Genomic DNA, 24132 nt, shown 5'->3' with positions numbered 1-24132 from the left:
CTACTGACACCCGATTGGATTCCTGGTGTCTGTTAATGAAGATTAGTTGAAAGCTCTGTTATTTTAAGGTGGTGATGGGGGAATTTAAGAGCAATGACACGAAGCCCTACAGAATGATCAACTGTAAAAATGCAAAATGGGAATTAAGCCATTTGAAAATACAACCTTATTAAGAAATTCTCCTCAAATGTGTTGCATTCCTAAACATAGTTACCATGTAATATTTTAGATATGTAAAAAATCTGGAAATCTGTAAGTTTCTATCTCCTGCAAAATGTATTTTTAAATTCTGGTAAAAAAAATCTTATTTTCGTTTAATGGGGAATCTAGAGAATGCATTATAAAGGACAAGGGGGCAAGGTAATAAGAGAATAAGGGTATCCCAAGGCAAGCATTTACTTACTTCCTCTTTTCTACAATGAACGAACACACACACACACACACACACACACACACACACACACACACACCAAAAGTGGAATAAGTATCTAGCTTTGTGCTAGTTAACAGTACATCATGACTACACCCAGCATGATTAAAAATACCACACATATTTTTCCTCTGATAGCAAGATGAAACATAACTCAAGTGTGAAGACAAAGATTTATCTTTTATACCTGTCACCCTTTTTTCTCCCTGTAGAATACCTGAAACTCATTACCAAGGAGATTGACCACGCAACAATGTAAAACATATTTCTACTTATCTCCTCCATTGGGACCTCTAGGTTTAACTGACATAGGCCATTGCGATTGCCCTAAGTGTCAACCTGAAACTGAGAACACATTTTTTTTTCAATGGGACCACTTTCCAGTGTGAGAGCACTTTCTTGACATTATAGGACGGCTTTTAATGAGTTTTGAAAAGACAGAAGCTACAATGGAGGCAGCCAAGGCAATCCAAGGATAGCACTCACGCCTTCTTGCTCCACAGTGTGTTCCATCTGCTTTTAGATGAAGGGGGAAGGAAGTTAATTGAAAGGTGCCAGATTTGATTTCCCTACAAAATGAGCTAACATGACAGGACATGGCGGGCTGCAAGTTCCTCACTTCTCACCAATAAGGATTGGAACAATTTGTATCCACAGCAGAAAAGCTATGCTTTAAACTGTTTCTCTAGCTATCTTTAGACTTACAATTTGAAAATAAAAAAAGGAGTACTGTAAATGTTATCTAAGTGTCAAAGACAGTATACATTTGTTCTGTAATTTAAAGGCAAAAAAAAATGAAAGAAGCCTTAGAACACTATATACATACATACATGCAACTATACATATATATATATATATATATATATATATATATATATATATATATATATATATATATCTTGGTGCCATACTTAGCTTGATTTGCAAACGGTCTTAATGTTTTCTAACACCTTGTTACTCAAGTGTGGTGTTTATCTCTACAGCATGAGCCTAACATGAGTTGTTGGTAGGAACACAGAATCTTAGGACAGGATATGCATGTGAGCAAAAGCCTTAAGAGAAAAATGTAACAAGAAGCCTTACTTGTCTTTCCATTAACCTAACTTTCCATTAACCGAAGTTAATGCATAGCTCTAATCTGAATTCATGTTTTCTTCCATGCTCCTGACCCAGAAAAAATGCATATATATATATATATATATATATATATATATATATATATATTGCTGAAAGCAACAAATACAGAGGTTGAAAGCAATCTTCTAAAATAAATGCTGAATATATTATTTATGTATATTGGTTGTTAAATAATGATATTTATAGCACTGTTTCTGAGTCAGTTGAGATCAGTGGCATCTAGTGACACAATCTCCTGTAAAACTCTCTTAAAGATATTTTGTAAAGTATCTCATTCCTTCCATACATGTTGCTTTCTGTGCTGATCAATAAAGACAGAGCAAAGCCCTTTATTTGGAACAGACACACATAGTCACACACAGCACATAGCCACGCAAGGACAGACACAGACACAAACACAGGGACAGATTCACAAGACAGCCTTCAGGCAGGCACAGATTTCAATTCATATGGTAGATACATAGATAGATAGATAGATAGATAGATAGATAGATAGATAGATAGATAGATAGATAGATGATAGATAGACAGATAGATAGGCAGGCAGGCAGGCAGGCATACAGAAGGCACAGGCAGGAAGCATGAAGTAAAACATTCAAATCTGGACTCACTCTTGATTAACCTACCCAGAGGGGAAGTACTTTCATTTCCTTCCTTAACGCAACGCCTAAGCATTATTAGTAACTCCAAGTTAACTACTACTGTGCTTAATTCACACAAGAGGGCCCATGTGATTTTTCGGCCTAGTGGGGTTTAAAAGTTTAGTGAGGGGAAAAATATGTAAGCAGGAATAAGCAAACTGTATCAAGAGCTGTGAGGTTACAACACCCAGAAATCTGGCACTATGTAATGGTCTTTAAAACCTAATCCATGGCATACCAGAAAACAAGGGGAACAAACAAAAACATGCTAGAGGCTGGGCAGCCGGGGGTGGTGCACACCTTTAATACTAACACTTGGGAGGCACAGCCAGGCAGATCTCTGTGAGTTCGAGGCCAGCCTGTACTACAGAGCAAAATCCAGGACAGGCACCAAAGCTACACAGAGAAATGCTGTCTTGATAAACAAAACACAAAATGCTAGAGACAGGATGGATCTGAAACACAGACGGCCCAAAGCAAGAGTCCATCTAGAGTTTGTGCTATGAATACAGATGGCCTGCAACTTGAATTAAGACAGAAAACCCAGCTCAACCCAGAGGACTGTAATTTCTACTGCAGAACACATTCTGCAACCTTTTATTGTCCTTTTAGAATATAATAAACTTTTCAACATCATTCAAGAGTCCATTTACAAGGGTTTAAAAGTCAGGGTTGTATAAATATGTTTTATAAGATAAATTCAAAATATAGACAGCAAACTTTTTTTTCATTTTTTCTTTACTCATATGAATCCTATGTGGAATGTGACCCTCCCTACCCCAGGAAGCCAGATTACAAAAACAAGAATGGTTATATAGAACTTTCTGGGAAAAAACAGAAAGCTGCATTGACGGTAGACAGCACAAGACCAGAAGCTACAACGTACAAAAGCTGTTAGAAGTCAATGAGAACATGGTCTATCCAATCTCTTCAAGTCGTTATTCTAGGCTACTGTGAGTTAATTCAACTCCTTTCAAGGGAACTAAGACTCAAAGCACATAAATCATGCAAGAGCTTTCTGCAGGTTTCTACCATAGTTCAGCCTAAGAAGTAGGCCTTTTTAATTAATTCCAGAAGGCTGAATTCCAGGAGCGCTTAATAAACTCAGACTATAAAAATCACAGAACAGAAAATAAGATTCGTCAATAAGCACTGCCAATTGCATCACATAATGACACCAGGATAATCCTAATGAAATCTTCATGGCTCCAGAACTAGCTACACTGGCTGGACTGTGAGAAGAGAATGCTGAGTGTGATGGGATAGCCACAAGAAAGTCTGGGGATGCAGGGCATGTGAGAGTGCTTACCCACATGCACAAAGGCCTGGCTTCCATACCCATCACCACGTAAACTGACATGCTGATGCACACCGATGATTCTAGTAACCAGATCAGAAGTTCAAGGTCTTCCTTGGATACACAAGGAGTTCAAGGCCAATCTACGAAACACTTGTCGAGAGAGAGAGAGAGAGAGAGAGAGAGAGAGAGAGAGAGAGAGAGAGAGAGAGAGAGAGAGAGAGAGAGAGAGAGATTTGTATAGGGAAAAGTTTTTCAGGATTGGGTTCCACTCAGACCATTTTTGGAGGGTAGCAAATCTGAGATTGAAATTGGACACTTACAGGTGTGGTATCCACACAGGCAGCTAGCCTATAAATGAGTTCCTTGCAATCTGGACTCACCAAAGCAGTTTAGAGATTTTGAACACAGCTCTTATTCCTAAGCACAAGTCATAAGTATTGTGATATAAGATGGACATGTCTTGTGAAATGACCCAGATGTTGAGTTAGAAAGGGAATTTGAAAGAACAGAGCAGCCTCTCCCCCATCTTGAAAATCGTTTTTTTTTTTCCCCTCTTACAGTACATCATCAGGTGAATATTCTTCTTTTCTGAAGCAGAAAGGGGCATGAGAGGATGCCAGGGAGAAGAGAAAGATGAAGTGAAAAACGATAGTTTAAGCAGTGAGTCTTTTCCTGGCTCCAGTAAGTCTAGAGCTGGAAACATTAAAAGTAAAAATAAAATCTATTCTAGCCAAGCATTGACTCTAGGGGGCTTAAAAGGTTTTTCTCACATGGTTTCCAATTAGTTCGAATGGTAGGAATAAACTACTGCAGAGTCAGATAAAAAAAAAAACTGAATATACATTCACTACTACCACCTTTCTGGCTCATTCCAAGTGACTGTCTTATCATTCCTGCAATATCAGGGGCTGCCAGAAATAGACCACGTTCCACCTTAAGCACCCTACAAGTTAGTTTGAGCCAGCAGTTATCATGACCCATTGTCTTGATGGATGCCCCTAAAACAATTCCTGATGACTACTGTGAGAACTGTAGATTAGTAGTCATGCAAAGCAAATGGCAGAAGGAGGAAATGAAAGAAAGAAGGAATGGAATACAAAAGGGCATGGTGCATCAAGAATGACCCTCCTGTAGCTTATACCTATAACACACATTATAGTTCATTTTTTTTTAAGGTGGCAAGGCATGTATAGTGTATTGATGTTTCTCGAGTAACTAAGCGATAGTCTACCCAGCTACTCTCATCAAGAACTGCTTTCATGGCATCTAAACAAGATGTCCTTCTCTCTTCTGCAACCATCGTGTAGGAGTTGATTTGGCATTCTGAAAGATCAGTGGGTTTGGAGTCAATCCAAATTGGGTTTGATCTCAGGTCATCACTCACTAAATAAGAGCAGGCTGATGGTGCCAGGTTTCACTTTGGATTGGCTGTGTTTACAGAACATTGGGAAGATTAGATATAGAGAGGATAACCTGGGAACAGTAGCAACACAATGGTTTTAAGAGAGGTAGAGCACAAGAGTGTACTGAGCAAGAGGTGGGCTTTGAGGACATAAAAACTCAAACAGCATTTCTACTTATTCTCTCAAATAGTTTGCTTCACCTCAAATAACCCAAATAATCCAGGTAAAGTTGAAGGAAAGAGTACCATCATCTCTTATCATCAACACGATGATAAGAAAATGATGTTCACTATGTTGATCCTCCCTACCATCAGTTTAGACAGCAATACTTCTTGCACCTCAGAGCATCTGTTTCTCATTTGATAGAGGCACTTCTCTCAAACCCAGACAATTTCACTTTCCTTCTTCCATTCACTGATTGCAGATTTTCCCTTTGATGTTATGTACCTCTACCCAGCCACCACGGCTGTAAACGTATGGGCACATGTAATGGCTGATCAGTGAATAGGAGACATGGCTGGAATCTACGAGTCCAGACATGAGCTGTAGGACCTTGTTCCTCCATGCAGTCTCCTTGTAGGCAGAACCTGGTCAGCTTTTGATCTTGGCTATTTCTCCAGAACACACACCTGCATGTGGCAAGCATTATAAACTCTTTATAAAATATATGGATAAATCAAAGAGTGACCTTCAGATATTGCTCTGTTTGAAGAGGCAATTTGTAAAGGTCTTCAAGGTCTTCAATCTGAGGTTCCATAAGGAATCACAAAGATAATATTTCAAAATGGCCTTAAAAATTTTAGCTACACCAACGTATATAGAGCTATTGGGGGATAGAAAGATGAATGAATAGTCCCAAACTTTAAGAAACTAGGTGACCAGAGAAAGAGGCACAGAACATGCAACCAGAAAGAATTGCAAATTCCTGTAGGACTGTACTCGCTTTACAAAATAACACTAAATTATTTGGTCTTATTAACTTAGAAAAAGGGTCAGTGTGAAGCATTATTGGGAACTAGGTTTCAAGGGGGCCATGTCAGTACCTAATGCTTCAGTTCAATGAGAATGTGAGCTAAAATCAGGAGACCGTTGTGGTGTACTATAAAACGCATGTCTTTCTGCTCACAGAATATCAATAGCTTCTAAATGTTTACAGAAATTCATTGGGACTGTTCAAGTGAACTTTAATTGCATAGCATTTTATCATTGTACATAGTCAGTATCAATAAAAAATAGGCCAGTATCTTTGAGAGCTACAAAAAAAAAGCCAGTGGGAAAAAATAAACTGAATCCAAAAATATAAACATGGCCTACTTCTCCACCAAAATATTTTACCACACATAATATACATATCAGAACAGAAAATCTTATGTCTCCTTCACAAGGAGAATGCAGATTTCAGTGGGCAATACTGATTATGCACATGAAATGAAATTACATACTGTGTTTTTCCAGGTGAGTTATCTGGTTTTGAGTCTAAAAAATGAAAAATTCATCACATAAGTGCATTTTTGTATCCTAGTCACGGCTCTGAATGGAAATGGTGTGAGATTCCATTCTGAAGAAGTAGTTTTTACAATGGGCATTCTCATCCTCGGAAAACCTGTCATATTTAGGTGTTAAGGCTACATTCCGTGGGATATTTCTGGATTTTGGAAATGAGAAGTGGAAGAAAGATGATTTGTTCTTATCCTGTCCCTCTCTCCTTCTCTCAAGGATATGCTATCTCCCAAACATGATGGGATACAGGTTAAGGACAAATCATTCCCAACGCTTAAAATAAAACCGCAGATAAGCACAATCAGCATCACACCCAGGGTGGCTGTGGGATGCACAGAAGAAATTACTCAAAGGAAAACATATTTTTAAAACACATAATAGATTATAGAAGCCTAGACATACAGGGGGAGGGGGAGGAAGAGAGTGGAACAGACAAATATTGGTGATTGCTTGAGAAATCATGTAGATATGTAAACATACAAGCAGATCCTAGTCTAGGTTATATACAGTCAGAACGGTGCACTTGTACTTTATCCCAAATTCAAAAAGGTTATGCACTCTGCACTCATATGTATATATTGACAGTTGGTTTAAGATATTTAATTCTAGAGAAGAGGGGAGGAGGGGAAAGAAAAGGGAAGGGAGGGGAGAGGATGGTGGATGGGAGGGAAAAAGAGGGGAGAGGAGGGGAGTAAAAGAGAAGAGACCATGTATGCGCCCCCAAAGAAAGAAAGTATACCCTTACTTCTAAGCTTAAAACTCAGGCTGCATTTTGATTTGGTACATGTCTCCAGGCCTATGTAATAAAAATTACCATACCACCATAGAGGTAACATCAGTGAAAGGTACCACACATATATACACGTATACAATTATATATTACACACACACACACACACGCACACACACATTTATACACGTACACAATTCACATGGAAGATAGACAGTTAAGCTTCATTTTTTGATCTTTGTTTTAGCCAGTTAATTCTTGGGTAGAACACCAGCAGTCTTCACTGTTAAATGTAAATGAAGCAAAAATGTCAGAGAACAGAGCAATAATAAAACAGATTAGAAACAGAGACGGTTATGAAGCCATCACTACATATTTGCACGAGACTGGGCTACTCATGCCTTGGCTGAAATGTAGGCCCTGGTTGTGAGGAGTATTGGCAGAAGTCCACAAAATGAAGATCCTTTAATAAATTAACTTGGGGACATGACTTCACCATTCTGCACCTTTTATTGCTCATGTAACATACAGGAGATATCAATCTTTTCCAATCACCTAAACTTCAGAAAACAAATTTTCAGTATGCTGGTTCTGTTTATCTTTAGCTTTCAACAACAAAAGCAACTGAAGCCCCAATAGTAGGTCCCTTGTGTGGTAGAACTGCATCTGCTGATACATTCAATTTCACTCCCTGTATTCCACCTATGGGAGCTTTTTGATAAAGAGCTGTGGAAAAATGAGTTGAGATGTGGCTACCATGGATGACATTTTAGAGAATGGAACTCCACTGTGAATTTAAAGAGAATGGTATCCAAGAGCAAATCTTTACCAAAAAACGATGACAAAGCAGGAGTCAAGGAGAAGGACACACGTGTTAGAAGGATCGATGAGCAGATGACCAATGTCATATACCAATTACACTCACTGTTCATGTCAGCTCCCCAGTATTCACATTTCGTCATTACTACCCAATCAAGTTAGACTGCAATGCTCCCTTCAATGCCCTTCCACTCCAGGTCCTCCACATTCAAAAATTTGTTAATATAAAACAATTAATTTAGATTAGAATGTCACTTGCTCTACAAGTGCACATTTCTGGCAGACAGTTTAAATCAAGATTCGAGTGAGGTATTTTAGATTTTTGAGTGTATGTGCATATGTGCATGGGTGTGTTATGATCATGGTTGTGGGTAGAGTGATGTGTGAATGGTACATATATGAAAAAGTTAGAAGACAACCTTGAATGTCACTTCAGGTGCCTTCCACATTTTTGTTTGAGACAGGATGGCTCATTGAGCTTGAATTTTGCCAAGTAGGCTAGGATGACTGGCCAGTGAATGTGGAACATTATTCTGTCCCCACCTCCCATCTTGCCATCACTCAGGTTATAGGCACATGGCACTATGCCAAAGATTTTTATATAAATTCTCATGATCCAAACTCCACATTTGTGAAGCCAGTGCTTTACTGGCTGAGTCGAGTTCCTAAGCCTAGATCTTTGCTTAAGGCTAGTGTTTCTATTCCCTCACCCACTGTTTGACGACTCCTGTACAATACAAAGCAATAGTGATAATGTTCCCACAGTCAGCACAGTCACATGAATAGGAAGAAAAAAATGTAAAAATAAAAAAGCAATATATGAGACTTGAAATGATAAAAGTATCGGCAGTGTCATGAAGGAAATAACATATGATGTGGAATAAATAGAAAGAGATATAGGAGGAGTGGACTAAGAAAGGGCAGGTAAGAAAACCATCATGAGTGTGAGATGTGAGGACAGCTGTTAAACATGAGCACTCAGGATGAGGAAGGGCAGTCATTAACGAAGAGGCGGGAGCACATAGCCCAGTCCCAAGCCACGTACAACGCCAACAGGGGAAAACACCTTGATTGCCTTAAGAAACTAAGGACAATTTAGCTAATGAAAAAGAAGAGACCCAGGAGTTCTGTTGGGTTAGGATGTACAAACTATGTTGCCTTGCTGAGCCTTGAATAATATTCTTGAAGGATGGAAAGGCTGCTTCAGAATTACATTGAGCAAGGAGGAAATATCAAGAAAACAAAAGATTTGGACATTGTGTGGATGAATGCAGTGAAGAACCAGGAAAAAAAAAGTCATAATCAACTAGATGGGTAATGTGGTCAAGAAAAAGAAATTGAAGAGGAAAAGGATCCCCCAACCAGTGTCAGAATTCTTTTAATGACAACTTCGATGGCTCCCAAAATCTACACATTTTTTTTTTCCAGCTGGCTAAGATTCTCTTTGGAACTAGAAGAAACATGAAGAACAAGCAAACAAATAAATAAGAGAAATACAGCTTTGAGTAAACAAGGACATTTCATGACAAAGTGATTTACTGGGGCGGGATGAAGGCAGTCATGAAATTAATTAGAAAGGTCTTCTTCCTTCTCTCATGAGCATAGAAGACTCCCTCTCAGCCTACCATAGTGCCCCTTCCACAGGGAAAGGCACAGGCCACCTTCTGTTCCCTGGCAAGTAAATTGATCGCTACCTATCAACTATTTGACATGGAAGATAATCCCTGGCTGCCTTTCTTTTACTTAGGCCCCATTTACAGCCTAGCAAACAACCATGGATCACTTGACAATTAGCTTTAGTAACCCCAATGATTAATGCAGAGTTTAGCAGATTTCTTGAAGGCTGCACTGGTGAGAATTTGTGCTGCCTCACCTGAGCAGAAGGATGCAATGGGTCAGCATAAGTTCCATCCAATGGAGGCAGGAGCCCACTCATGCTCTACCTCTTCCTGGAATCTTATATGCTTCTAGAGCTCTGTCTCCTCACTAGTGATAAGTTGGTCTTGGAGAGGGTTGGGGATACAGGGACTACCAAGGCTGCAGAAACAATTGGCAGACTAGAGGGTTAGGGCATGATGCATATACTTTAAATTGGCTATCTATTAACAACAAACTAGGCTCTCTTCTGGTGTTTGGGGAGTGTTGAGGAATTTTTCCCTCTCCGTGTTCTCTTGACCATTTTTTCAAGATATCCGAAGTAGAGATCCATGGCCAGGCACCAGGCTGAGCCTGGGGAATCCAATCGATGAGAGAGAGGAAGGATTCTGTAGGCAGGGAATTTCAAGATCATGATGGGAAAACATGCAGAGATGACCAACCACACTAGTAGAAACACATAAACTGTGGACTAATAGCTATGGATCCCCCATAGGACTGGACTAGGCCCTCTGGATACGCAAGACAGTTGTTTTGCTTGAACTGTTTGGGGAGAACCCCAGGCAGGGGAATCAGGATGCATCCCTGGTGAATGGGTGGGCTTTCTGGAGCCCAGTGCCTAGGATGTGACATCTTTTGCAGCTTTGGTGCAGGGAGGAGGGCCTTGGACTTGCCTCAGCTGAGTTTGCCAGGCTCTGCTGACTCCCCATGGGAGACCATGAGTTGGGGGAGGTGGGAATGAGGGGTGGATTGGGGGAGAGGCTGAGGGGCAGGAAGAGGGGGGATCTGTGGTGGGCATGTAAAGTGAATAGAAAAATCTCTTAATAATATTAATAATAATAAAATTCAAAGCTTATAAATGATCTCAAAACTGGTATCAGTTCCAGAAGTAGCTCAAACTAACCAGATCAGATCACCACCCCTCGACAAATGGTGCTCTGATTTTCAGAGCCTGGGATGCATACAGTCACAGTGACATACTTGATAAAACTGCTTCCCTATCTAGATAATACCCTAAGTACACAGCTTCCATAATATCCTATGCTAAACCTTTCTGGGCCTGGATAGCTCAGGTTATGATGTTTCTAGGCTCGTTGAAAGAGAAGGAGAGTGCTCAGCTGGCCCTGGAGTGTGTGCAAAGCCATCTGGAAGAATAAAGGTCCAATCCTACTTACATTGCCAGCTTTCCAATCAGAACTTGCTGGATTTGGAGAATTCTAATGTATAATGTGCCTGGTCTTCTAAGACATTCTGTGATGTAGGTCAGCCACAGTACACAAACTACATACACCTTAGTATAAACTGGTTAATAAGGTTTATAACTTTTTAATAATTACATCTATGGCATACTTCTCTAAAGGTCATTCAGAAGAGCTTTGCAAATGTCTCTGAAAGACTTTCTGATGGCGAGGGCTTCTCACAAGACATGATGGCTCTTTACCTCCTTACATGAAGAGAAATTGTGCATAATTATTGAATAAATAGAAACATCACTGAGGAATTTGGTTTCCTAACATATTGGCAGAGTAGGCAAAAGCACAAAACTTTTGAAAATGGCATATTAGTTAACTGCTAGAAATTCTAACTCCTAATGCATACTAAAATTAAATAAAAATCCATTATCCATTCATGCATGCAAATTCATTTGTTAAAGTCTTTTTTTAAATCTTTTTTATTAAATTTTTAAATCTATTTTACATACCAAACACAACTTCCCCTCCCTCCTCTCATCCCGTCCCTTCCCCCCACCTCCTTTCTACTCCCCTATCCACTCCTCAGAAAGGGTAAGGCCTCCCATGGGAGTCAACAAAGCATGACATAACAAGTTGAGAATGGACCAAGCTCCTCCCACCTGCATCAATACTGAGCGAGGCATCCAACCAAAGGGAACAGGTTCCAAAAAGCCAGCTCATACACCAGGGACAGATCTTAGTCCCACTGCCAGGGGCCCCACAAGAGAGAGGGCTTAGGTTGGTCCCATGCAGGCTCCTTAGAGGTTGCTCTGGAGTCTGTGAGTTCCTAAGAGCTTGGGTCAGCTGTCTCTGTGGGTTTCTCCTTCATGGTCTTGACCTTCATGGTCATATAATCCCTCCTCCCTCTCTTCAACTTGAATCCTGGAGCTCAGCCCAGTATTTGACTGTGGAACTCTGCATCTGCTTCCATCGGTTACTATATGAAGGTTCTATGATGACAATTAGGATAGTCACCAATCTGATTATAGGAAAAGGCCAGTTCAAGTACCCTCTCCACTACTGCTAGGAGTCTTAGCTGGGGTCATCCTTGTGGATACCTGGGAATGTCCCTGATACCAGGTTTCTCCCTATTCCCACAATGGCCCCCTCTATCAAGATATCTCTTTCCTTGCTCTCCCTCTTCATTCCTCCCCCAATTCCAGCCATCCTGGTCCCTTCATGCCCCGAGTTTACCCAAAATAAATCATCTATTTCCCCTTCCCAGGTCAATCCTCTTAGAGTCCTCCTTGTTACCTAGCTTCTCTGGGTCTGTGAATTGTAGCCTAGTTATCATTTTCTTTACATCTAATATCAACTTTCAAGTGAGTACATACTGTATTTGTCTTTCTGGATCTGGGATACTTTGTTCAGGATGATTTTTTTTTCTAGTTCTATCCACTTGCCTGCAAATTTCATGATGTCATTTTTTTTCTTAAGAAATTTTTTTATTCATTTTACATACCAACTACAGATTCCCCTCTTCCCTCCTCCTGCCCCCAAGCTTTCTCCCCCCAACCTAATCCCCATTCCCTCCTCCAACAAGGTAAGGCCTCCCATGGGGAGTCAACAGAGCCTGGTACATTCAATTGAGGCAGGTCCAAACATCTCCCCTTGCATCAAGGCTGTGCAAGGTGTCCCACCATAGGTAGTGAGCTCCAAAAAGCTAGCTCATGAACCTGGGATGGATCCCAATCCTACTGCCAGGAGGTCCCTTAAGCAGATCAAGCTACACAAACATCTTGCTTATACAAAGAGCCTAGTCCACTCCCATGGAGGCTCCACAGCTGTTGGTTTAAAGTACAAGACGTAATTGTTTTTATACTTCTGAGTAATATTCCATTGGGTAAATATGAATGACACTATATTTAGAAATAAAGGCCAATATCTCTGATGCCTTTATTTAAAAAATAGAACAGGACATAAGAGTCATACTGAGGACAGTTCACATCAAGGAACACAGGAAGAAAGATGTTCTTATACAATCCAAGGAGAAGGGCCTCATAAGAATTCAACCCTGTCTTTATCTTTACTCTGAAATTTCAGTCACCAGAATTAGAGAAAATAAACTTTCACTGCCCTAGTCACCTAATGCATGGTGCTTTATCATGGCAGGGTAGCTAACACAGAGAGACACACTTAACTTCACAATACAGCAACATGTGCATAAACATGACATCTCAGAAAGTACAACTCACCGTCACAGGGGATGGTTAAGAAACAGCCAACTTTAACCAGGGATATAGCTCAATGGCAGAGTTCTAGCATGCAAAAGGCTATCAATTCATTCTTCAACCCCTACCATAAGGAGAAAGAGACAATCCACTTGCACTAACCCCCATAGTAGTTATGATACATATGTTCAACTAGAAGACACAATTTTCTACATGATGCCCATTTTGAACCTAATTTCAGTTGTCTCCCAGAGCACATCCTATTCTAGGAGCTGAAAACTCTCATTTCCCAGGTGCTGTGGCCTTACCAGTTCTAAGAATCCACCCACCCCCTCCTGTCCAGGACAATGAGTTATGACTTAATATCTTCAATGACGGTCCATTAACAAAAATGAAAACTGCTGCTAAGTGTTCATTAAGATAAGTGATATCACCTAAGTCTAATTGCTTTCTCAGACTATGAAAATCACTGATGTAGTCTGATATTTTACTGACCCTCTGCACCAATAGCTTCCAAAACCAAGTGTCTATCTCAGGAGGGAAATATGCCAGAGAGAGGAGAAGGAAACTTTCAAGCTGACATTTGATCAATCCACAATTAACATCATTCCCATGTTAACATGGTTCCCTGATGCTTGATCTGTAGAGAGCACAATACTGGGAACAGACCCTACATCCTCAGTGAGGGCAGTAAGCACCAGAAGAAAAAATTGGTTCTTGACAAAAGGAGAAAATTCACCTAGCAACATTATATTGTTTGTATTCCTCCAATGACATGAAACAAACAGAAGAAAAGAATGTAAGCTACCTTTTTGGATAACAGTAATGAAAAAGTATGAGTGACAGTGTCTTAGATCACTAATCATGGAAGTAATTAACGTTACAGAAAACCTGACATCATGTGAAAGGAAGTACACTACATGGCTGTGTGAGATCTGTCAACTGATTTCATTTTCCTGACCAGACAATGAAATAGCATTACTATGTTATCATTTCTGTGATGCAGAAACTGAATAGTCAAATATTTAAGTCACTTTTCTAAGGTGACGTAATTGAGAGCTTCCTGCTAAGATCTACGTACTGAAGGTTCCCTGATACTACATTTAGATACTATCTTCTCATGCCCTTAGTAAAATACTCAGGCAAGGACCCACAGTCTGAACAGGATGCCAAGGATATATTTTTCTAATTTCTCTACCAGTACTCTGTTTACAAGTTGGATTTCTGAAATAGTGAGACCCACTGTGCAGAGCAGGCTGATCTTAAGCATCCAATCCTCCTGCATCAACCTCTTTTGTGGTAGGATTCCAAGTATCCAGGCCATCTACGCCTACTCTCGATAGCCGAGGACAAGAATCCAAGATTATGTAACATTATCAATACTTCTTTCATTTTTTTCACTGTAATTATATAACTGAATAAAATTTTTTGTAATGAAATAAAATGTATATGGATATACAATGGAGTCACTTATGAATGAAAGTGCAGTTGGTTAGATAAAAAAACAAACAAACAAAACCAAACAATACCAAAAGAAAAAAACTCCCACATTTTCTTGACCCAATCTTCTGTTGTAGGATTGGAGGATGGGGGGGGGGCAAAAGGAGAATGGGGAGGAACATGAGTAACATACAATAAAATCTGTATGAAACTTAAAAAGTAAATAACTGCAAGGGAAGTAATAATCAATGACAGCAATACTTTTTTAAAAATTATAGATGGTAAGTCAGTTAAAAGTCCTGTCGAATTAAGGTTGAAGGGAGACACAGTGGAAAGAATCTTAAAATCTTCATTTCTGTAGAGGAGGGAAAATGGGTAAGGAGAGCTGACTCCATGAGATGAGAAAGTAATGCTGCCTCGGTCAGTAACTCCATGTGAAGAGTGAAACCTGGGCTCCACCACCTGGCAAGTTCATGTCAAACTATGTATGGTTTATGTATAAACTGGCATTTAATGTTAAATTCCTCATTTTACTGAGGCAGCTACCAATTTTGTCTGACACTGGGTAACTTGATTACAGTAGCAATTTCCCAGTGCACGTGATGCTACTATGAGCCCTAAACGTCAGGTTTACTGAGGCAAAACCCCAAACCAATCAATCACCATCCAGTAGAGAGACAGACAATTACCAGAAGAAATTCGTATCAAAATCTCCACCTGTGAGTGACTGGAAGAAAAGTACACCAGTGAGCATCCCAAACTCCTGGTGCCTTTAGACCAAAGGGAAGGATGTGAGTTTTAACTGAGTCAGATGGAAAGGTCCGAGATGACATTAAAGGAGAAGAGGAAGATGCTGACTTCCAGGTCCACACAAATCTGTATATCTGCATTATTGATCAGGTTCACAACAGGCAGGCCCCAAAAGGGCTATGATCAGTCAGGGGCACTTACTGTGCAACGTGGGAGAACCCTGCACAGAAGAATCCTGTCCTTGCCAACAGAACTGAGGGTCAAACACCTCTGGAAAGTGTCCCATTTTCTCCTTTTGTTTCCTAATGCCTATATCTCAGTTCTTAGCACACACAACCAGTAAGGGCAAACCAGTGCCCCACCCTTAGCTCTGTGGTTGTAAGCCATTTTTGAAAACACTCCTTTAGCACTGCCCCAAACTGCAGCTATTCAGAGAAATTTCACTCATCTGTACCCATTTACTGACTCTATAATTAGTCCAATTAAAAAAAATACTAAAACATATTGTTGAAAAAAAATCCCTAAGCTTCCTTTTAAAACTTTCTTAGTGGAATTTTCCAATTATTTCTCAATTTCTCCACTCATATCAACTGGCAAAAATAAATGCAACCCACAGTAATAATTCAACCATGAAGTATGGCCTATCAAAAAAAATTGTAATGTCAAAGACATGGGCTAGATAATCATCTGCCCTTAAAAATGTGACCTACTGAGAATTATAACGTCCAAGATGTGGACTATGTGGTAAGGAGTCAAAAGATGTCAAAGATAATATTTTTGAAATATTTTTAAAGTCCTTGAAAAATATAGACTTACTTGGTAAACAGAATTGGCACAACAGAGAAGATTCAAACATGTAGAAAACACGGGGAAAAAAGAAAAAGAAATTCAAGATCTGGAGAAAAGGTGGACCTTCTCCTCTGAGTTCCAACTATGACAGAAATGCCGATGTGTCACTCAGATTTCATTGTTACCACTCAGGGTACCCTCATGGGAGTGAAGTAATCTGTTTTCCAACTTTAAAATGTGTGACAATCTTCCAACACCTATCTAAAATAAACAACACAACATTTTAAAAACTTATTAGACAGGTAGAATGGCTTCTTGAGATAATTTAGCTCATCAAAATAATGTAAAAAGCAACCAACATGAACATAGATGAAAGAAATACCTTAATACAATCAAAATAGCCCCAATTACAACACAAGAAAAAATATTTTGTTACTCAGAAATCTGTACAATTTGTATAAAATTCAAGTTTTTTATTTGTTCTTTTCACATCCTCTTGAGAAAGCTTCTATTGGCAGTGGGCAATACTGCAGAAGCTTTGTGATGTGATTATCAGTTACCCAATGAATCCTAGTGTTCTAGAAAGCACACACACAGTCTCTTCTGCCCTGTGTAAGAACCAATGCCTAGGACTTCAAATTGCCTTTTCCTTATAACACAAAGGGACTTCCATTTCTTCTCTTCCATTGACTCCAGAAGAATAACGGTATTAGTTCATAAAAAGCATGTAAATGGGCATTGTATACTAAGCAGCTTTCAGGAACTAAAGAAATAAAGCATTTCAATGTCCACCTGCAAATTATTTAGGAGAGTGAAGACAAGGATGAACTAATGAATAACTGTAGGCAGAACATAAAAATGAGAGGTATCACCAAAGAAAGAGAAGCTATTTGGTTAGGGAGAGCTGAAAAACTGGACAGAAAGTTGCATGAGAGATAAAGCTGTGTTTGCCTGTCTATACTCCCCAGTGAGCTGCAAGAAAATTATCCTGAGGAATCCCCTCCTCCAAAACACAACCCAAGATGGCCTTTCATCCAGAGTTAGGTCAGATTTCTCTGCAATGTATCTTCCAATCGATTATTAGTCTCATTCTCCACATCAATAAAAGAGCTCCACATAGAATCCCATGCCTGAAAAGATGCACCATTTATCTGTGACATTACAAGTAATTTGTTTTTCAGTAAGTTGCCAAACCAATACAGTTGGTATGACAAAAACCACTAATGTGAAAGTGCAGTTGCTAAAGTATAATTGCTCCCTTTTCAATTCATTCATCAAAAATAATCAGAAGTCAAATTATATTGCTCTTCCCTGAGTGTAGGACATCATTCAATGACTCCAACTTTGAAGACTCCAAAGATTTGGACAAACCCAGACAAAGAGAGCAAAAAAACGTAATCAGTCCTGGTTTCTCCCAATTTGTTCTTTGAACTACAGGGGCCTTCTGTGAAATCAGAAATGCCATCTCCAATTTCAAAAAAAAATCAGAGCAGAAAGAAGAACCAGTGATATAGTAGAAACCCATCCACAAAGAGAACTCTAATTACAGCACAAGGATTATCCCAAGCTTATATTAGCAGGATTGTGACTCTGAGAAACTGGACCAACATTTGAGGAAACACCTTAGTCAGAAGAAACCACAGAAAATCATCAAATATATGTATCTGAGAAAAATCCATACATACTTGTCTTCATTTACTTTGTTTATCTATTAACTACAATATATCAGAATAAGTGGAATACTACCATATATCATTAATAAGCATTTAATGACAAGTTTTGTTTATATTTATATATGGTTAGAAAGGACACATCTATAGTGACCAAGAAATATTGTTGCACAAGACAGTGAAACCATCACTCAATCTCCAAGTACCACTCACAGATCTTAGAATTAAGAATCTTCTGTGGTATTAAAGGAAAACTTTCCCATTCATGAGTATACTGTGCCTTGTACAGGGCAGTACCTCTGTTAGTACTCTTCTTGTCCATTTCAACCTCTGAAGCTTTGACAAAAATCATGATGATTAGTAAAGATCTAATATTTGTATGCAGCTCATCCATTAAACAATATTCTGATATACCTCACTGGATATGTCACAGTATCTTGGAAGCAATATCATCACAGATCTTCCTTTTGAAATGACAAAACAGAGCCTTACCAAGGATTTGCTTAGGGGAGTCTAGGCAGCAGGTAGCAGAGCTTGGAGTTAAGCCACAGTGTTCTGTTCCTTCTTTTGGGTTGGCATGATCTTCAGGGTTTATTCTCTGTGTCATATATCTATGGTACCTTGCCACTAACCATAACTGTACCTATTGATGAGAGAGTCCCCACTTTTCACAGGTGATAGGTAATAATGGACATAGTTTTAGGCATACAAATCTGACCATATTTCTGAACCCTTGTATGAAGTTCTGGTCTTATTTAAAATTGAATGTGACATAAAAACAACTCTGGCGGCGGTGAAATATCTTTCTCTCAAGTTGAGCTACAGCAAGTTCATTTTGGTCCTGATGGTATGGAAAGCTATTCACTGCCCATCAGAAGGCAAACTCTGTTATGGGTCTCTTTCACAATGCGCTTCCCCTGAATGTTTCTTTCACATTGTGCATCCTGTAACTCCTTCAACACTATCTTATGCCCCATATCAAAACACTTACTGTGTCTTAGTCCCTTTCTTTATGAACTTAAATGCGTCTCTCATACATCATCCTTTCTCACTTCCCTGTCTACACTAGGAGCCTGCTGCTGTTTGTGCCTTTGGATTCATGATTCAGCAACACCTTCAGAATATAAAATGTGAGGAATATGTGCCATTCTGTCTTGACAAGAATGCTAAATTTGTCATTCAAAACCCATCCACTAAGAACTTGCACCAGGAAAGACATTGCAACATGAAGCATGAGCCGAAGATGGGGTCTCAGGCACAGTCAGCCTTGCAGATAAAGATGGCCAGGTTCTCACTGCTCCAAATCTCTTTCTAGTACTCACTAGAAACCCACCAACTTCCCACTCGATCTTGCCTTTGCTTTCAAGTAAATCATAATGCCTTTACTTCTTATTTTCTAATTCCATGCACTTTCGCTCAGACCAACTGAATTAGCCCTACTGCGTATGGTCTCTGGTGGTCTACTTAAGTCTTGATCTTTACCTCTTTCCTGGACTCATACTCATGACCACCCATCCTTTCCCCATCTTCCCCCACCTATCAACGTCTTCCACATTTCCTCTGTTTTGCACCTGTCTACTTTCCAACCCCTGAATGCAGCACCTTCAAAGGAATCTCCATTGCTGCCACTGATTAAAAACACTATGGCCTTAATATTAAGAAAACAGAACGAACGTTTAAGACCGTGATAGCATTTGAACAGAAATTAAGCCCTATACCTCCAAACCTTACAGATACGGACCGTCATGTATTTATTTGTAACTCTAAACCTGTCTGGCTCTTCTCTGGCTTCTCCAGGTTGAACCCTGTCATCAGCATTCTCTCAGCCATCCAGAGCAAGAGAAGAAAAGCTATCACTACTTCATTCCATACTGTCTAACTTACCAGCCAGATGAAGCCTTTGTTAGAGGAGAATTTCTCCCGTGCCTCTCATTCTTTGACGCTGACTGTCTATTTCAAAATGAGCTAAGGTGCTCCATCCCCTTAGTCCTCCTCTCTAGTCTCTCCTATGCCAGGAACTGGAACTCTGGACAACAACATTATGAAAGTATCATTATACCCATACTGTGACAATACCACGTCCCCTTTCCACAGGTGTGTGTAGCCCTCCTTTGTTTTTATTTTATTCCGGATATAGTATTTATTAACTATGTGACGAAGGATAAATCACTTTCACTCCCATGCCATGACTTCCTCATAGGCTGGTGGCCAGCAAGCCTCCAGAGATTGTTCTTGCTCTTCTTCCTTCAGTACTAGGGTTCTAGATGCTCCTGGTCATGCTCAGCTTTTTACACAAACACTGAAGCTTTTCAGCTCTGTTCCTCATGCTTGGGAATGAAGCACTCTGACTCTCAGAGCCATTTTCCCAGCCCTAATAAAACTATTTTTGATATCTGTCTAAGGAACATGATTTAGGGTAGCAACCAAAATGATTACCTCTGACCCTGGGCAATATGTTTCGCCTATTAATTCAAAAAATGTCACCTTAATTCTTTTCACCATCTTAAAATAAAGAACCTTCTTATTTCATCCCAACACATAGCTGCATCAAACAGACTGTACATGGTTAAGTCAACCATACAGTGTGTGTAGTAGAAAGAGGAGACTCTGGATTCCAGGCTTTAGATCTTTGTCTTCAGTCATTGACTAAACATCTTGGTTGTGTGGGGTTGAGTATCGGGAGGGAGTTTTCATAGTAAGTAAAGACTTATTCAGCCTGAGATCCTGAGTTCACTGATGAATGGATGGCTCAGTACACCATCAAGTCCAACTGAGAAGCCCTATGACCTAGAGAATGTCTCCAAACATCTGACTGTCACCACAAGAAAGCTAGAGCTTAGGGTGAATCCACTGGGCATGAAACGTTCATGAAGATGATAGAAAAGACAATGATTCCTTGTACATCTTTCAAGTTTCTGGGATTACTCTTGAATTGCGGCCAAGACTTAACTTGAAAATCTAAAGGAGTTTAGGATTCTGGAATAATCTGTTTTCTCAGCTAAGAAGCCTGCTTAATACCAGGATGAATGAACATAGTCAGACTGCAGATCCAAAGACTGCTCTGCTATTAATGAGCTGTAGGCAAATATTTAACAAGTCATTCAACTTCTCGAATGCAACATTTCCTTGCAGCATAGTTGCAAAGATTACATGCATGAAGCTTTTACTTAGTAAATAGCCTAAATGGAGTAAGTGCTCAATAAAAGGTAACCATTATTTTCATCATTAGACACGGGTTATGTCTCTATGAATTGACCATATTAACAGCACTGAGTGCAACACCATAATTCAAGGAGTGGTAAAAGTACCCAAGCCATCAGAGACAAGTTAACACTGGGCCAATCAACTCGGCTTAGTTCCCAACAATGGACAAAAGTATCATAACTATAGATAAAGAAATGTTGCTGCTATAAAAGCAATAGGAACAGTATCTATATTCTCTGCAGCTCCTTTCAACTGTAATATCTTACGTTGTATAATTTTAAGCCAAATATTACTGAATGAAACTCAATATTTTTATATTTATTTGCAAAAGTAGAAAACACTGAGGACAGAAATGCAGAGTCTCCATCAGTAGACTGAGATTCTCTGGTTTGTTCAAACCCATTAAACATCTTAGAGACGACGGCATGCTGACATTTCTTGTATTTATCTTTCAAATGAGAAAACGGTATTGTTTTTAAAATTAACTTAGAAACTAATGTGATCTTATTGAGACTATCCGCCAGCACATTGGAGAAAACGAATGAAGAAGTTAAACTTCTAATGACATTTATACATAATATTTCTCTTCATAATTCAATCAAACAACTCCAAACAACTTCATTTCAGAAAAATTCAGTGCTGGTATCTGAGAATCAGCCTTGTACAGGTAGAGATATCTTGAGACTCAAGAAAGGCAAATGGTCCCAGAATTCCAAAATTTATGACGGATTTAAGGATTAAACTTTATCCTCCATAGAACTCAGCATCATGACAAGTATAATTTAGCTGCACCAAGAAGGCTGAAGAAACTTATGTAATAATACAATACATATGGTTTGTAGCTGGCTAGACTGTACCTGGGCTTTCTCTCATACTAGTTACATGTTCTAATGTCAGTTAGAAAATAGTCTGGCCATCAGGTGATGGTACATGATCCTTGGGTGACTGTTTTAGTGACTTTGCTTGTCCTAGAGGGTTTGGGATGTATACTAGAGTCATTTGTCAAGCAAGACAGTAGCTATAACTAAGTTATCTCTTGTTCTAACAAATTACATTCTTATAATCTCATCTTATTTTGCCGCAAATTTCTCTAGATTAGTAAAATAATATATTGAGTAATATGTGTAATATCTTCACAATACATTTACTTACATTTTACTTGACATTTACATATTAAATTTTATTTGAATGATTTCTGAGTTCAAAAACCCTGAAATAGTCATGTTATTGGAATGGCATTTTATGTCATATCTAGTTTGATCTCAGCTTGGATAGCTAATTCTGGTTTTCCTAATTATATTTTCATAACAACAGAATGAGCCAAAACTAAAAATAAGGAAGAAGAAAATTGTTTCTGCCATTAAAACATCCCGATTTCACCTTGATTTTCACTATCAGGAAACAGTATCATTTTTAAATGTTTGCTTGCATTCTGAGAATTAGATCTTTAAAGACATATGCTATCTCTCTGCTCAGCATTCTCATTACCATTTAAAGTGTGCTTAAAATCAACTGAAAGTTAACACATCATATAATAAGGTAAAGCTAGCATGTTTGGATCTGTGCAATTTTGAGGAAACACCTGAATTCTCCCAGGGATCATGATGACAGGCAGAAAGATCTTACACAGGGAAAACGTTCCAAAACATAATCAAGTCTCGGGAAAGATGATGGGTAGTTTCACTAAAATTTCTAAACTTGTAGTTCTTTTATCTACTTGCACAGTGAACAAATCTAGAAAAAAAAAAAATTCCCCTAGCATTTCTGCATTACTGGACCTGCCTGCACTGAGTCTATCAGGTCGATCTCAGTCCTCGGGGGTGGCCTTGATCTGGAGGTGGTGGGAATAGGGAGTGGGCTGGGGGGTCAGGGAAGGGGGGCAGGAAGAGGGAGAACAAGGGAATCTGTGGCTGTTATGTAGAACTGAATAGTATTGTAAAATAAAATAAAAGAAAAATGAAAAAAAAAGACTCCACAGGCTGAATAAATCATTTAGTAGAAATAGTGCTTGCAGTAGTAAGCATAAGAACCTGAGCTCTGATTTTAAGCACTCATATAAAAAGCTGGGCACTGTAGCAGTGTCCATAATGCCAGGTACTGGGTAATAGAGACAGGTAGATTCCCAGAGTTCCTCCACCAGCCAGTCTATATGAATCCATCAGCTAGCTCAGTGAGAAACCCTGTCTCAAAGACTAAAGTGGAGTTTGATTGAGGAAGACGCCTAGTATTATTAGTCAGGCCTAGACATATACAACAACTTCAAAATCAGCTTATTTTATGTTGTCATCTAATTCTGGTTTGGTCCACAATTCTAAAAAGCAAAAATGACAAACAGCTAAAATATATGTTTAAGCTTCAAAAACAAAAGAAAGAAAGTAAGGGAGGGAGGGAGGAAGGGAGGGAGGGAGGAAGGGAGGGAGGGAGGAAGGGAGGGAGGGAGAGGGGGAGAGAGAGAGAGAGAGAGAGAGAGAGAGAGGGAGGGAGGGAGGGAGGGAGGGAGGGAGGGAGGAAGGAAGGAAGGAAGGAAGGAAGGAAGGAAGGAAGGAAGGAAGGAAGGAAGGAAGGAAGGAAGGAAGGAGACACAAAAGAAAGAAGAAAAGTACGTGGAACGTGTGTGTCCAGCTCTGTTAGAGATGTATATTATTCATTTTAATTTGTGTGTGTGTGTGTGTGTGTGTGTGTGTGTGTGTGTGTGTGTGTGTGTGTGAAGATAAGAGCAGATAGTTATTGTACTGACTCCACCTGAACCTGTGAGAACAATTTCGGTGTCTGTCTCCAGATCTGAAAGAGGAGATAACCAGTGAAAACAAACAGGGACAACAGCTCAGTGGTGCCTGCTTCCTGCACCCTGGGCAAGAGTCAGCCGCCCTGCCTTGTACAGGGAGATGCTGTTTGTTTTAGGGGCAGCAGTATTTTAAAAGACTCTTCCTGCCCATGGAAAAAAAAAGAATGGTAATTTCCTGAGAAATGTAGTCACAGGTCTTTTCAAATATGAGTGAAAATAAGCCCAATGCCAACTGCAGAATCCTCAGAGGTGCAGA

General features: G+C 39.5%; 1 protein-coding gene across 2 annotated transcripts in view; it reads right to left on the bottom strand.

Moving 5' to 3' along the window:
• Positions 1-24132, bottom strand: part of Flrt2 (fibronectin leucine rich transmembrane protein 2) — a 95799-nt gene that overhangs the window by 6980 nt on the left and 64687 nt on the right. The window lies entirely within an intron of this gene.

The sequence above is a fragment of the Peromyscus maniculatus genome, chromosome 14 (genome assembly GCF_049852395.1).
Source record: "Peromyscus maniculatus bairdii isolate BWxNUB_F1_BW_parent chromosome 14, HU_Pman_BW_mat_3.1, whole genome shotgun sequence".
NCBI lineage: Eukaryota > Metazoa > Chordata > Mammalia > Rodentia > Cricetidae > Peromyscus > Peromyscus maniculatus.
This window is presented reverse-complemented; position numbering and strand designations above follow the sequence as displayed.